Source organism: Larus michahellis, chromosome 13 (assembly GCF_964199755.1).
Source record: "Larus michahellis chromosome 13, bLarMic1.1, whole genome shotgun sequence".
Classification (NCBI taxonomy): domain Eukaryota; kingdom Metazoa; phylum Chordata; class Aves; order Charadriiformes; family Laridae; genus Larus; species Larus michahellis.
Genome location: NC_133908.1, coordinates 12,613,447 through 12,628,494, shown reverse-complemented (window position 1 = coordinate 12,628,494; position 15,048 = coordinate 12,613,447). Strand labels below are relative to the sequence as shown.

At 40.7% G+C, this 15,048-nt stretch overlaps 1 protein-coding gene and 1 long non-coding RNA gene across 19 annotated transcripts in view; both read left to right on the top strand.

Annotated features, from left to right (window-relative positions):
- The first annotated feature begins 1,749 nt into the window (after window positions 1-1,749).
- LOC141750599 (uncharacterized) lies at window positions 1,750-4,654 on the top strand. Its single transcript, XR_012589729.1, has 3 exons — window positions 1,750-1,877; window positions 3,976-4,022; window positions 4,517-4,654. It is a non-coding gene; the product is annotated as an uncharacterized LOC141750599 (long non-coding RNA).
- A 931-nt stretch (window positions 4,655-5,585) lies between these two features.
- The window catches only part of CLIP1 (CAP-Gly domain containing linker protein 1), a 73,137-nt gene continuing 63,674 nt past the window's right edge, over window positions 5,586-15,048 (top strand). For 15 of the 18 annotated variants that reach the window (XM_074605992.1, XM_074605993.1, XM_074605982.1 and 12 more), the window contains exon 1: window positions 5,586-5,714. The gene's annotated coding sequence lies outside the window, so the exon portion shown is untranslated. The other 3 variants (XM_074605980.1, XM_074605975.1, XM_074605981.1) reach the window with 3 other exon arrangements.

Here is a 15,048-nt window from a genome sequence, read left to right as displayed (position 1 = left end):
TGAAGATAAATCTTCAATGTTTGTACAGATTCTCAGACTTACTGCTAAAGTAGCTGTTAACTTTATTGCTTCCAAGATTTATACCAAAGGTATTAGGGTAAGAGTAAAATGAAGTCATTTCAGCAACATGGCTTTTAATGTAATGGTACATTCTATTTAAATATGTTAAATCCTTAGTTTTATAAAGCTTTGTGTTTTAAATTGTTCAGCATTTTTTATCACTTCGGCCACTCTTGTATTTGCTGCACACGAACTACTTGGAGATACGGATCCCTTCCATTTTTAGAAGATGGTGCCTTCTGGTATCTAAAGCAAATATTTTGGGGGGGCACTTGGAGCAGGAATGGACTGTGTTTGGGTCCACATTCTATGTCCACTGAAATTTCTGTCCAAAGTGACTAGACTGACTAGTTGTTCAAGTCAGTAAACGTTTTTGTCCTTCACATGTGGTCTGCTACCACCGGAAGCATGCAACCCACGCTGTCACACTTGCATACAGGCATGAAGTAAAATTCCCACAACTGGGATTGTTCCCATTTAAGAATTTTGTTTTTTAATATAACAAAAGACTCTAGGCTTTTGTAAATACGGAGTTGTCTGTGTGCTCAGAATTATTTTTTATAGTGCTTTTGTGCTTCTTTTGCAAAACTGTTAGCAGATGTTTAGACCTGCTCCTTTTAGTCTTGGTATTATCCCTGTCTGTCTTTCATTTGTTATTCTTTTGCCTTTCAAATTGTAAACAAAACTTATAAAAGTTCCTGTAATTGTTCTTTTTTCTTAAAATAAGATTTTTGTAGTGCTTATGTTTTGATGTCAGAAAAGCGGACAGTCTTTTGCAGGAACTGTAATGTTTGGTTTTAACTTGCAGTAATTGATTTGAAATAAGGGTAATCATAAAAAATACTGGGCACTCAGAGGTATCTTTTACATAAGATAAGTATGTAAATCTCCTTTAAATCTCGTCTTTCAGATTTTCCTTCCTATGGAGGTGGCAGTCAGTATGAGAAGGTTGAGCAGAACCAATGACTAAAACTCCTACTGTATTTACCTCTGCTGTAAGACATACAGTTAATTAGGGATGGGGAGTTATGCCTGTTGTTTCTTTCATGGTTAGGAATGTATTTATCTCTTAGCTCTTTACCTATACTTCAGTTTTCCTATCAAGTGCTATACATTGTTGCTGCACTGAAGACTCTTGTAATTACCAAATTTCTTTAATCTCTCAGGTATAACTATTGAAATTAGTTTTGTATATTGAAACTGCAATCAGATCACAAGGTCTGCGAAAAAGCTGAACAGCAAAGTCTTTCTGTTACTTCCAAGTCACATTCCCATGGTGATGGGTGTGGCATAATAACCTAGATTAGAGCTTACTAAAATGAATGAGTAATAAAATTTGTAATGAGGTGGGTATAGTGTGAGCAGGCATCACTCAAATTTTCCCACAGATTCCTGTTGGCATAGTACTCATGTTTGTTTACAGCATTTAGAACAGCAAAAGTATTTAAAAATGCTTATGTGCATCTAAAAATATCTAATCTGTGCACAATAGTCAGGGTATCAGTCAGGTGACTAGTTGTCTCTTAAAAAGATTTTAATTTCTAACTTATATTTTTATAACCTAATTCGCAGCGCTTAAAATGTCGCTAAAAGAAAAATAGCTGAGATTCTAGAAGATATCTGAAAGACGTGTTAGCTGCTAAGAAGAATTATTTTTACTGCAAACTCTGTAAGGCAGGATAGCTGGGAAAAAAAACAAACCCAAAAACCCGAAGAGGAGGAAGAAGCTCAAATGTAATTGAAGTGTTTCAATGCATTGGTAGTTGCCATGGAACTCCATAGTACCTTCATTTTGTAACACGGCTGTATTGACTCTGGTAAGTAAATGCCATTGAAGATCGATGTTGTTCCTAAGAATACGTGGTAGAGTCATGCATACGTTTTGGGGGGTGGGAGGGGATGAGTCAGAGGTAGGAATTGGTCCCGATCCTTGGAGAAGCTTACAAACAGGATGGATTTAATAACATGGTAATTAACATGCGACAATTGGACACTTCCTAAACTTTGGTTAACTATAAGCAACAGAGATTTGACATAGGATTTTTTACAACATATATTTAGCCGTGATCCAATGACTGAATAAAAAAACTCTTTCTTTAGAACTAGGCACTCTCCATATGAACAAAAAAACCTTCTTTGCTTCTCTGTAGGTGAGAATTCAGGTTTTGTTTGTATTTACATAAGTGATAGAATGATTTGCATAGTCCATCTTTTTTAATAGACTATGGTTTCTCAGTTATCTATGAAATGAAACACTCATAATCAAGATGAACATAAAAGTTAAATTAAGTACCTTGTTTAAACAAGCACGCAGAAAGGATTCTTTAAAAACTGTCTGTTTAAACACTGTTCTCTGTTCTACTGATGTTGGGTAGAACAAATAATGTAAAATTGGATTAAAGTTTCTTGTGTAGCACACCAGCAAAGCACGTGGACTCGCAGAGCTGTTTTGTACTGCTGCTGGGTTGTTCAGCTGACCTAGGGGAGGAAAACAGCAAGTGCGTGAAGAGTGGAAAAGAGTTCTTGCAGACTTTCAGTCCACTGAACTGTGAAAGTAACTACCATTTCTGCAGTACTTTTTTTTTTTTTGGAACTGTTGCATACATGATAATTGAGGCTAAAAGGCAGATTTTCATCTAGCATAACCTATCAGTCAAAGGCTGCCAGTTTTAGAGGCATAAATTTAAAGCCAAAAAATAATAAGAGTAAGCATGAGGCTTCAGGATGCTAAATCTCTTTGGGATCAATATAGCTGTAAATAGATGAGCAAAATGTACCAATCAGGTTAAAATGGGAGGGGGGAATCCTGTCGTGTTTTTGTAAAATCAGAAACAACTACAGAAAATAATAGTGCAAGTTTCTTTGCTGGGATTTTTGAAGTAGCACTTCTGTGATTAAAAAACAAACCAACCCCCAACAATCAGTTGCTTTTTCTGAAGCAGGTGTGATCATCAGTTCTGTATAGGAATTGCCAAAGGTACATATTAAAGAGATTGTTCAGGGGGAAAAAAAAATCTTATACTCAAAATCTTCATACTTGGTTGGAAGACTGAATGTGAAAATGTGTAAGTCAGGATATCCTTAAATGCAGTTCTTAAAGAACAACGTTTTAGCTATTCTGAAAGCTTCAATAATTTTGGACCTTTCACGTATCTGAAAAAGGGCAAAAACCATTTCAACTGGTGTTCCCACGTTATTGGAGAGAACAATTTTAATTCTAAAGTGGACCTTATACTTGTGGCCAGGATGCCAGTAGTTACGTTAGCATCCTGAATTTCCCTGGAGCATCCAGCAATTCCTGTTTTCGTAGAGTTATGAAAATGTCTATTATATATTGACTGATCTGATCATGAAGTTCAGAAGAGAAGAGACACTAGGACTGGAATCAAAGATATTCTGGCTTTCAATTATATTTAGTGCTTTGTAGTACTGTGATTTATAGTACCAGCATCTTTTTTTGTAATGATTGCTACAAATTGGATGTGAACATATTAAATGTTATTGTTGTCATAGTCTGCATAGATCTTCATCTAAGTGTTGCCTGCTACACAGAAGCTGTCAAACATTTCTAATTGGGATGAACTTAAGTTACAGTTGCTCTAAAGCTACTTTTTCATAGTTTGAAGGTTGATAGTGGTTGAATGATGCATAACTAACTCCCTTGTTTCCTACAAGATTGCTTTGATCTTGAAACTCTGATGCTGTTCACTAGGAAATTACATGAAAAACCAATGGCACGTTCACTTTATAAGTAGAAGCTTTTGATCTATGTGACATCATTCTCAATTCTCGCTTTAGTAACAGGACATTTTTAGCTTTAGCCTTGCAAGGGAGTAAAGCAAGCTATTTACACATTTGAACTGTGTTTCATCTATTATTTCACCACAGTCGTTTACTGCTTGTGCTTTATTACAGGTTCCACAAGAACAGCGCAACGCTACAACTCAGTTTCTATCTTAAGAGTAAGCCGACTTGTAGTTGCTGTGCTCTGTACTGGATACATCAGGCTAACATTGCTTATGAAAACTTTTAATATGCATTGAACTGCATACACTTGAAATCTGCCTACATGGTAACAAATTAACTGTTAGACAAAAAAATCAAATTAATGAATGAAAATGATGGAAAACACCACACTTGGAGGAAAACACATTCTATATAAGCATCAGATCAATACAGAAAGCTCAAATCTACAATACCCGAAACAAACACAAAGGTTCACAACTGTAGCTCTCAAGCTAACAGATATTTTGGACAAGTGTTCTGTAAAGTTAGTACGACTCTCTGGGTTTGACCCTAATTGCGATTTTTGTGCTGGGGATTATTTCTATAGTTAGGGGCTGCAGGGTCATTTTTTTGTTTCAAGCAATCATTTGCTGGCTCTGCGCTTCTAAATACAACCTAATATTTAAATCCTGAAGTCCTTATTCAGCAAAACTTTTGTCTAATTTTGCAGGGAGAAAGAAGGGTGGCTGTGCATGGATTCGAGTATCTTTCAGCATCTAATGGCCCTGGTAAGAGATTCTATTTAACATTTAGGAAGTGAAATTCTAACAAACATTGCTAAATGCTGATCTAGTTGAAACCTATTATTTGGGGGACTGCGTCACACCATTTTGTGCTTTACCATGCTGGAGTAACGCCAAAGAACGAAGCCAAAATGAAACACAAATTGCAATCAGACTCCAGCAATGGAACTGCTTTCTCATCACCCTTTTGTTCGAATGGCATCATGCAGAAACTGAATGATCTACGAGACTGCAAACTGAGGTCTGCTTTGTGATGAATTCAGCAGTTACGGGCCAGCTCTGGCTGGGCTCTGTTGCCTGTTTGTGAGAGGTGAAGAAGTGAAGCAGAGGTGTTTGAATTCAGCCTTGCAAATTGGTGTTAAATTGTTGATGATGGCGCTGGAGCTGCTGCTACAGCTGTTTAAACTTCAGCCATGGGCTCACGCCAGGTTCCAATGTGTTGCTTCACAAACACAATGAAAATTAAAATAACTCGGTAATTTAGAGAAAGAACGATAAATTTCTGGGCATCGGGACAAAAGGAAAATGGAGATAAGAAGCAGACAGTAAAGTTATTCACCCACTAAGAGCTCTGTGCTTCACACCGCCCTGTCTCTTCTCCCCACCCTTTCCCCCCGCCCCATTCACGCCCGCCTGCTGCCGCAGCGCCTTCTCGCTGCTCGGGCCCCCTCCCCGCTGCGGGCACCAGGGCGACCCTCCGCACCGGGCTGTGCCCGGCCTCCCCCGGGGACCTCCCCCGGGCCGCCCGGGAAGGGGTTAGACGGGGGGAGCCCCTCCTTCCCCCGGCGGCGACGGGTACCCCCCTGGGGGCGAACAAAGCAGGGGGGAGACAAAGGGGAGTGGAAAAAAAAAAAAAAAGAAGGAGGCGAAAGAAGGGAGAACGCGGAGGAGCCGGGCAGGGGCGCGGAGGGAGGCGCGGTTCCCGCTGCTGCAGTCTCCGCCTCACGCCGGCCCGGCCGGGCGCAGACGTTGTCCGCCCGCCCCGCCCCCTGCCAGCCGGGGAGGCGCCGCCGCCGCAGAGGAGGAGGAGGAGGAGGAGGAGGAGTGAGGAGGCGGCGGCAGGAGCTGCGCCCGGCGCTGGCGGCGGCCGTGGAAGGCGGTGGCGCGGAGCCGAAGGCGGCAGCGGTGAGGCCGCCGCTTGGGGCCGGCGAAGGGGCGGGCGGCGGTGTCTGAGGGCGGGGGGAGCCGCCGGCCGCCTCCCGCCTCGGGGCCTCCGCTTCCAGTCTGGGCGCCTCGGCGGGCGCCGCGCTGTGCCCGCGCCGGGGCCGTGAGGGCGGTGAGGAAGCGAGGCGACGCGGGGACGGCGCGGGCGGCGGTGCGGGGACGGGGAGCGGCCCTGTGTGGGGGGCTGAGGGGTCCCGAGCGGGGCGGGGGGCTGTGCCGGGAGGGGGCGATGCTGGGTTGGGTGGGGCGAGGCCACGCGGCCGCCCCCCCCCCGCCGCGGGAGCTGTTGGCCTCCGCCACACGTGCCGGTGCTTCCCCGCCGGCCTGCCCGGGCCGCGGTGACAGCAGCCGGTTTGGCTGGTTCCCGAGCCCTGTGCTCGGGTTTGCCGGGCTCATTCCGCTCTTGTACGGCTGCTCCCCTTCCCGCCGCCGTGACCCCGGTTGGACGGGGCCGGACGGGGCCTCCGTAAACTCGGAGGTGGCAGCGCCCTGGGGGGGCTCCCGGGGCTCGCCTCCCGCCGCGCAGGGCCCTCGGGGCGGGGAGAGGGTGTCGTCGTGGTTGGTGAGGAGCAGGGAGGGTCTGGAATGCGCTCGCTGCTCCGGTCTTGTCCTTAGAGGATGTAACGCCGAGCTTCGCGGCGGTGGTGGCTTGAGCGGGTGATTGCGGGGGGAAGGGGGCTGAGCACCTCCTGGTAAATGCCGACCTGCAGTTCCCGGCATACTACGCCTATATGCTGGTATTTTACTGATGAACGATTTGGTTTATAATTCACCTCGCCTGTTCTTTCTTTTGGTTTTATGTCTGCTCCCCACGCTTGGGTTGTTTTCAGAGCCGGTGGTTTGCAGGTGAGCTGCTCTTGTGTCACCCCGCGGTTCCGGGTGGCTCAGCCAGAGCTTACTGCCATGTTTGTCGCCAGCGTTAGACCTGTGAGATCCCCGGGCAAAAGCTCATGGCCCCTCCTGCTTTCCGCTATATCACTGTACCTAAGGCGATTTGGTGTTCTCTTTTCTGTGCCTCAGCTGTCATGGGGCACAAGGTAATTGTTGCTGTTACTCACATGTTAATGTGGCTGCTGCTGCATTAAAACCAGGAGTTAGTTTCCCCTTTCATTATAACATCTTTGTGTGTATCTTTTAAGACATAAAAATAAATAGAAGCAAACAAAAGTCAACACCACACACAGAAAAAAATCTCTTCCAAACCATAGCATGGGGAAGAAAATTTAGTCTGTGACTGTATATGTTCATGACTCTGAAACGAAGGCCCTTTCCTCCCCACCCCTTCACTCACTCACCCAGTGTGCTGGATGGGTAGGGTTTTATGGAAGTCCACAGGTTGCTTTGGGATCTTTGAGCAGAAAGATTTTAAGACATGTGATAGCTGTATTGACATGTCGGAAGAAGAAAGAAAAGAGGTACAAAAGAGGAAATGCCTTTATGCCACATGCTGCTTTGCGAAGAATTTTATTTAAAGAACAGAAGTGCGCATATAATTCTGAAACTAGAAATGTTAGAGAGTGATTTTTCTGAAGTGTGTGCCTGTGTGCACCTGCTACAACATGTAACAAGACAGCAAATTAGATACTGCAGGGGAAAAGTAAATAACTTTCCCCCCTCTCCTTCCCCCTTAACAGCAGCATACCTTAGTCTAAGGAATGTGTAACTGTTCAGGTACTGACAAAACTTCTTCATTTACATACCGAAAGTAGAAGAACTGAAAAATGTGCAGAGGGTTATTAGTTCTTGGTTTAAAATGACAAGATTTAAGGGTTTTCTTCCTGTCTGTTCCTTATATGGACTAGATTTTCTATCTGTGCTAAAGTGCACTGAAGCTTTGTGTGTATTGAACAGGGAGGGGAGAGGGATGTGTTGGCTGAAGCAGAAAAGCTTGGAAATGTGATCTCAAATTTCCATATCTTTAGGGATGCAGAGGGAGATTTTATTTCGCCAAAAAAAAAATTAGTTCTGTGTACTTTGTAGGGTTTCTTTTAAAGAGAGGATCTCAACTTTTTAGTGAGGGGCAGAAAAACAACTGTCTCTTATCCTCATCACAGAGGTGTACTGTAGGAAGTAAATAACCTTTTTTCCTAATGTGATGGTACTGTAGGAAGGAACAGTGCTTATATATGCTGATTGCAGTGACTTTATAGAGCTCCTGTAGATTTCCCAGGCTGTGTCTGTTTATAATCTTCTGAATGTGAATATCCAGGACAGCCTTTATTTACTTAGCTTGGGCAGATGGGATAATTCCTTTAGTGCTCCTCCTTTTATCCTTTTAGCCCTGTTAAAGTTTTTCTTGGGAGTGACTGAGAATATTTCAACGTAGATCTTCCTTCAAAAGAGAGAGCGCAATCTGGCTTGCCAATATGATTTTTCAAAACTGCTTTTCATTTTCTCTCCAAAACATTCAGGTCAAATGTTAACTCCGTATGTTGAATGCAAGTTTTCTAATGTTTGAACATGATGACCATGAATGAATGCAGCTCTTGTTTAATCTTTTGGCATTCTTTAGGGACTACTGGCTCTGCTGGCACGTATAAAAAGTAACGCACTGGAATCCTTATTGGACTGGCATGTTTAGAAATGCCTCAGATGGATGGTGTTTTGTTATTTAATGAAAGGCAATTATATACTGCATTAGCTGTAATCTCAGCTGCGCTCAGCTCGATGCCAGTTTCTGCTGGAGCAACCAGTCCGTTCTTCTTGACCTGCAGAACTGAAGCCAGCTCTGTCAGCAGCATGGTCCCTGGTGATGTCAAACATCTCTGGATGTGTCTGTCCTCTACACACATTTATTTTTGCAGATGATGCTGCACTTGCACGTTGTACAAACTCAGACAGAAGACTTTTGGGTGAATAGCACCATGTATTCTTTTAATTTATAAGACATGCCTTCACTCTACCGTTTCAAGGAGAAACGCCGTTAAAAGCCGTTCAGTTTTCCTGATTTTTATAATCTTAACTCTCTATATTTTTAGCTATATTTTTGAGGGGAAATTGCAAGGCAAAGAGGGAAACTTAGTATTTGATTGAGTTAGCTTACCTGACACACTCATTCTGCTTCTCTGCTTGTCAGCAGCATCCACTCAATCACAGCAATGTTTATCTAAGTTCTGTATTTGTACTTCTACTTTATGCCAGCCGTATAGCAGTCATGGTGCTAATTTAAAAGGCTAAGAACATGGACGGCTAAAAAGGGATTGCTGACTTGATGTTTTCAAAGAGTGTGAAACACTTACAGTTTCACACAAGTCTATCAAAATTAGATCGTTACTCTAAAGAGCAGCATCTTTGTTTCGGCTGCTTCAGTTGTAACTGTGTTGGGGAGAAGCCCTGTGTCTTTGATTATATGCATTTGGTTTTGAGACAGACAGGAGGTGGTATTTTCCATCTCAAATTTTCATTTAAACGAGATCGTAAATAACTTAAATTTGATGCTCTACTATTCCAAAATCATAATTGTTGTTGTGGACTGAATGCACTTAACTGAGGTGGCTGAAGTGCAGTATCATCATCAGAAGTCAGTGGGGACAGTCAAACAACTTACTCTTACTAACTTACTACTTCCAAAACAGAGGGCTTTGGGGAAAGGCGAGAATTTCCTTGGAAAAATGTAGGAAAAGTAGTAAGTATTCATAGTGGGCTTACCAGAAGAGGTGATAATTATGTACTTTCTTGGGTGAAAACTTTCTCTACTTCTCAATCCTTGACTCATTCTGTAGAGAATGATGTGTGCTTAGGAGGATCATGTGCTTTCTGATCTTTTAATAGACTATAGCAGTGACATTTTTATAACGCGTGTGTACAGCAGCAACTTGAAGTGTTAGAATTTGCATCATATTTTCTGTGATTATTTTTTTTAAGTTTTTTAACAGTTACCAGCTCTTCCTTATTAATTAAAGGTGGGAATATCTTAAAAAAATTGAACAGGCTGTGTTTAGAAATAGCAACGTAGATTGAGGAAAAAATTACTCACAAATTGATATCCCAAAATAATTTTTTACTGTTACATTCATACTCTCTAATTTTTGTTTTGTATTCAGCAGTCTGTGTTTCCATGGTTTGTTGCTTTTTATTTTACTGAGGATCTTGAGGCATTTAGGAATCTGGATGAACATAGCGAGCTATAGAATGGTAAAATGGTGTTACTTAAAATGTCCTTGGTGCAGAATTCAAATCCATAATCAGAGCAGAAGCTTTAATGAATTACCTTCCTCAGAGCGTTGCTGTAATATCTGACTGATGATTTGAGGTCCTAAGCCTCTTACTATTTTTCATCTGAATCATCTTGTTCTTAGTTCAGTTTTAGTTATAGGCATTTACTGTGCCTTTTCCCTTTCCCAAGCATATGCAGAGAGAATCCTGTTTATCCAGTTTGCAGTGAATATTCTACATTTTCCAAGGTAGAAAACAGCCATGCGTCTTATTTACTAACTTAGCAATGTCACTAAAACCCTCTAATTTTCAGTGGATTTGCATCTCATAATGGTGGTCTCCTAAATGTATCATATTCAAATTTTATATTATCTCCAAACTCAGGAATTAGTTGGTCTGACCTAAAGTCATTGGGAGAAACTCAAGACTATTTGAACACAAGTTTCCCTCTTACTGGTTGGCCTACTTCCATGAAACTTGTAAGAATATAATATTTGTTTTTAGAAATCTCCTGCCTTTTATTTTCTTTAGTTGAAATTACCCAGCAGGTTCAAAATCAAAGGAAAAATGCAGATTTGTATGCAGGCCTGGCTGCCATAAAAGCCCTGATGTTGAAAGATAATATAGAAGTCTTTGGTTCTGAATATGCTATGGATCTGTGAACTCACATGGAAAATAGTTCAAGTCATTTCCGTGATATAGAAATACAATGTCTATGATCTGTCTCAGTTAAGAAACAAATCTAAAGTTGCTGGTTGAGCTCTAGATCAGCCATGTCCTTAATGAGGGACAGCATCGTGGGATGTTTGGATCGATTCCCAAACAACAAATTCTGTTCTTCCCCAGTCCTGCTAAGTGTACAAGAAAGCAGGAGTGTCTTCAGAGTTCTTAAGGAAACAGAGATTCACTCTTTGAAGTTACAGAAAACCAGTAGCTATTTATGGGGATGTCCTTACGCTGTGGTGTGATGGTTGCTTGATAGTGGGATGAGTGATGACAAGGCATAGTGTTTGCGTTACAGTGTTGGGTCTGTTTTGAATATCCTCTGGTGTCTTTGTTTTCACTGAATGTACTAGTTGCTTCAGACTAAGTAGTGTTTATCTAAACAAATGCCCTCCAAAATAGAGTTGAAAGATTTTTCAGGATCTCTGCTAGTGATCGTATAGATATGATTCAGCTTGAGTAATTTGTCAGCCACTCTTTGTGTCAAGATCTGTTCATCAAATCAACGACACCGTCAAAAGAGCTGTGTCATACCAGTGGGCATACTTCCCAACTTATTGCAAGCTTTTGGGTTTGTATCTTTACGATGGCAAAAGCAAACTGTATTTTGAGTTAGACTTAAAGACATACTAAAACTTGCATGCAACAGTAATTTCCTGGAGTAATCCTGGTAGTGACTTTGAAGTCACTTCAGAAGAGCAAAGGATTGCTTTCATTCTGTTAATAGTTATGCCTAGTTAAAATAAACAGAGATGCACTTCTTCAAGAATCTGTCTCTTATAAAATTTGTATTTACGTTAAGAATACAATATGGGAAACTTGAGAAACACATGTTGGATGAGTGTTTGCCGTTGTGAAGGGTCTACCTCTCTAGAATTCATATGATGCTTATATTGGATTGGGCTGGAATGACCTGAAGTAGAATGTCATAAGAAGAACGATCCTATACAAGCTAGGGGACGTTCTTGCTTATTTTCTTATTAAATTTTTATTTCCTATACCAGTATCTGCAAACAACAGATTTGAAAGGTCTGGATTCCTTATTATTAATTTTTTTTTTTTCCACCTGATCAGCTGAATTTTAAATGCAAAATTTTTTCTACCTTTAAAAGTGAGGTACAAAATGCTGGTTTGATAGGCACATAGCAGCCCATGTATTTTGTTTCTGGCAGTAAGCAGAACATCTAGTAAGCCAAGTAAATAGCATCTGATGGCACTTAGTATGATAAACATTGAATTAAATGATGCGTATTAATTTGGTGTCTTTTCTTGTGGTAGTGACGTACCTGAAAAATATATTCAGATCATCACGTTACTTGGTTTATTGACATCAAAATCCATGGTTTCTGGGAGACAAAATAAAACTGAAGTCTTGTTTTTAAATGCTCCCTTTTTTCTAATTGCTGTGTGTTGAATGAGTAATCAAATGTAGACTCCCTTATTCTATTGAAATTTAAAGTTCTTAATTCTGTATAGTTTCTGTTTCTTGTATAAATTATTTCTTAAATTCTATTCATTTCAACGGAAATGATACCTGAAGATGCTTCTGTAATCCCACAGTCTCTAATCACTGAACAGTACGGTTGAATTCTTGAGCAACATTCAGATAATCAATTTGGTTTAACAGTGGCTATGCAGAGGCTGTTACATCAGTACCATAATAATTTGCTGTTTGTGATTTGCTTTGTTATCAAATGCCTGCAGTGCTTTCTGGCTTGTTTCAGTCTGAACTTGCTACTCATTCAGTAAATGCTTTGGAGCTGACAAAACACGCTGAATTTGCACTAAGTCATGAGCATTAGATTCAGAGAGAAGTTCATTTGCCGTTTCAGTAATTGGCTTCAATGGCTAAATGTAAAAAGACCTTGATGTGAATTCATAGCTCCAAAATGGTTGTATTTAAGTAGCAAATGGCTAGGAATACAAAGTGTGCTGCATCATTACAAGAGAAGTTCTGAAAAGTTAATGCATGAAGGCTTCCAAATCCATCTCTTTGGCTTAACTACTTGTAATCGTTACAGAGCTGACTTTGAAGCTTAGTGTGACATTTACAATGGATATTGTGTGCTGTGGAATTACTTCATTGTAGATGTAATGCAACGCTTGCAAAATGGTGATTCAGTCTTTATAGTTGCCCAATATGAAGCATCTGCAGTAGACCCAGAATGTGTCAGAGGAGTCATCACATCCAGGGGGAGATGCGTCTCATCTCGCAGGCTGGATGTGCTGACATTGCAGTTTTCCAAAACATGAGAAATCTGGCTGCATAATACGTAGCAGTGGAGGACTATACTGGTATTCCTCCTTGGAAAAAACCCAAGAAGGTAACAGTAGGAAATGCTATTTAGGGAGGGTGTGTGAACCTGTCTGCTTTCTGCAGTTTATCCCTCTGCCCTGTCTACCTCATCCAGAATAGTTTCAGTAAGGATGTTGGTGGGTACGTCCCAGTCTAGTCAGTTTGTGGGCCTGCTGTGGATGAATTAATCTCATTCTTATCTGAACCTTCCAGAAGTTGGTCTCTGTGATCTGGCACATTCTTGCAGAGAGAGAGATATTCTTCAAGAGCTAACAAGAAGCAAATAGCAGTGCAATGTGAAGGCACTTGTTTTGTTCAAAGCCAAAATGTGGTTGTATTTCTAAATAGTGTGTGAATTTCAAAAGCCTATAAATTCAACTAAAAGCATTATTTTAAGTGCTTTTGGAAATATACATACTCATTTTTTACAGAAACGGAACACCAGCCCAGGAGACTGCAAATACAACTTCTAGAGCTGTAATAAGAATTAGATATGAATCATACAGAAGATGCTTTAATGTTTTGAGATGGCAATAATTTTAGGAGTTGTAAGCCTTTTGTAACTGTGAAGGGTCGGAGCTTTTGGTGTAATTCATGGCCCAGAAGAGAAAAGTTTCTGGGTTCGAAATTCCAAGTTACTTTCTCTAAACCATTGTCAGGATATTTGAGGAATGATTCATGAGCTTTTGAAAGCTTAGCAATAGTGGTATGAACATCAAGAGGACGAAACAGATATTTAAGAAATGCTGTTCAGGCTGCTATTTCAAACATAGTGCTTCTTGTGGGGAGTTTGTTTTTCTCTCAGGAAAGTGAAGTTACTGGATTGTGGTGGTCTCTGAAATGTATTTTCCATACCACTTTTCTACAGAAGGGGTTTTCTGATTTATTTTGTACGTGTTACATTTTCTTCATGGTATGGTCAGAATTTGTTTTCTAGATATGTACTAGTTGACGGTAGCAGGGATTACCTACGATCTTCTCTGGTTACAGATCCCTGTGAGATTTTCAGCAGAGTTATCTGTTCTACACAATCCTTCTAGAATGTTTACTCTGTATCTGTTAGTCTCAATGTTTATGTATTTTGCAAAGCACTGGTATGCTTAGCATAATTAACAAATTGAAGTGGTCTCTTTTTTGAGCTTAGAAATGTGTTGGCTCTGAAAGGCATTTTCCAACAGCTTTTAGTCTCTTAGTGGTGTTAGCTAAGTTTAATATTAATCTTTTAATTCGAAATATTTTTAAGAACTTGTGCGTGACCAATAGTGGATCATCATCGACTACAATAATTGTTTCATTTTATCATACAAATAAACCACAAGAGTAGCGTTCCAGCCTCAAAGTATGCTGCACAGAGTCAGGCTGCGTGTGTCTGCAGAAGACAGAGATTATACAGTCTGTTTTGAGTCAATTCAAACATTATGCTGCTCTGTTCTAGAATGTCCTCTTTGTTTCGTACCACATGGACAGACAACTTGCTTTTCTCCATGGAAACACTGCATCTGCTCCATGGTAGTCGCAAGTAGTGATGTTAGCAAGCGTTTCTTCCTTAAATTGTCAAGTCATTGTTTCAAGTGTTTTATCAGATGAAACGTTTTACTTTAATTATGACGCTACCTGTCCCGAGGAAGGAGAGTGTGGGGATGGCAGCGTGCTTGTCAGATGTCAGCTAACAGTGGAGGGAGCTGAGGCTTTTTTTCCTGTTTCCTCATTTCATTGTTTTTTTAGTTCTTTTTGGAGTACTAGTTGTTGAAAATACAGTCTTGAAAGAAACGGTAGTGGATAACTGTTTTCTTTGCACTATAGGAATTCCTTTTTTGATGGTTGGGAAATATTCTGCTTTTAAATTCAGGGTTATGTGGTTACATTTTATTTATTTATTTTTAATGTCAACTTGCCAACAAAACTCATATCTATTATCAGATTAGTAGGATTTATTTTCCTAAACCAATGGTTCTCAAATGTTGCTTACAGATGGCTTTGATCTGTGCACTGCTTCTAGGTCTGTAAAAGGTAAATAAGAGGAATAAGGATATTGTGAATCAGCTAAAAGGTCCGATGCAAGGATTCACGTCTGCATTTGAAAAGTTGCAGTAGCCAGCACACACCAAAAAAATTGTAATT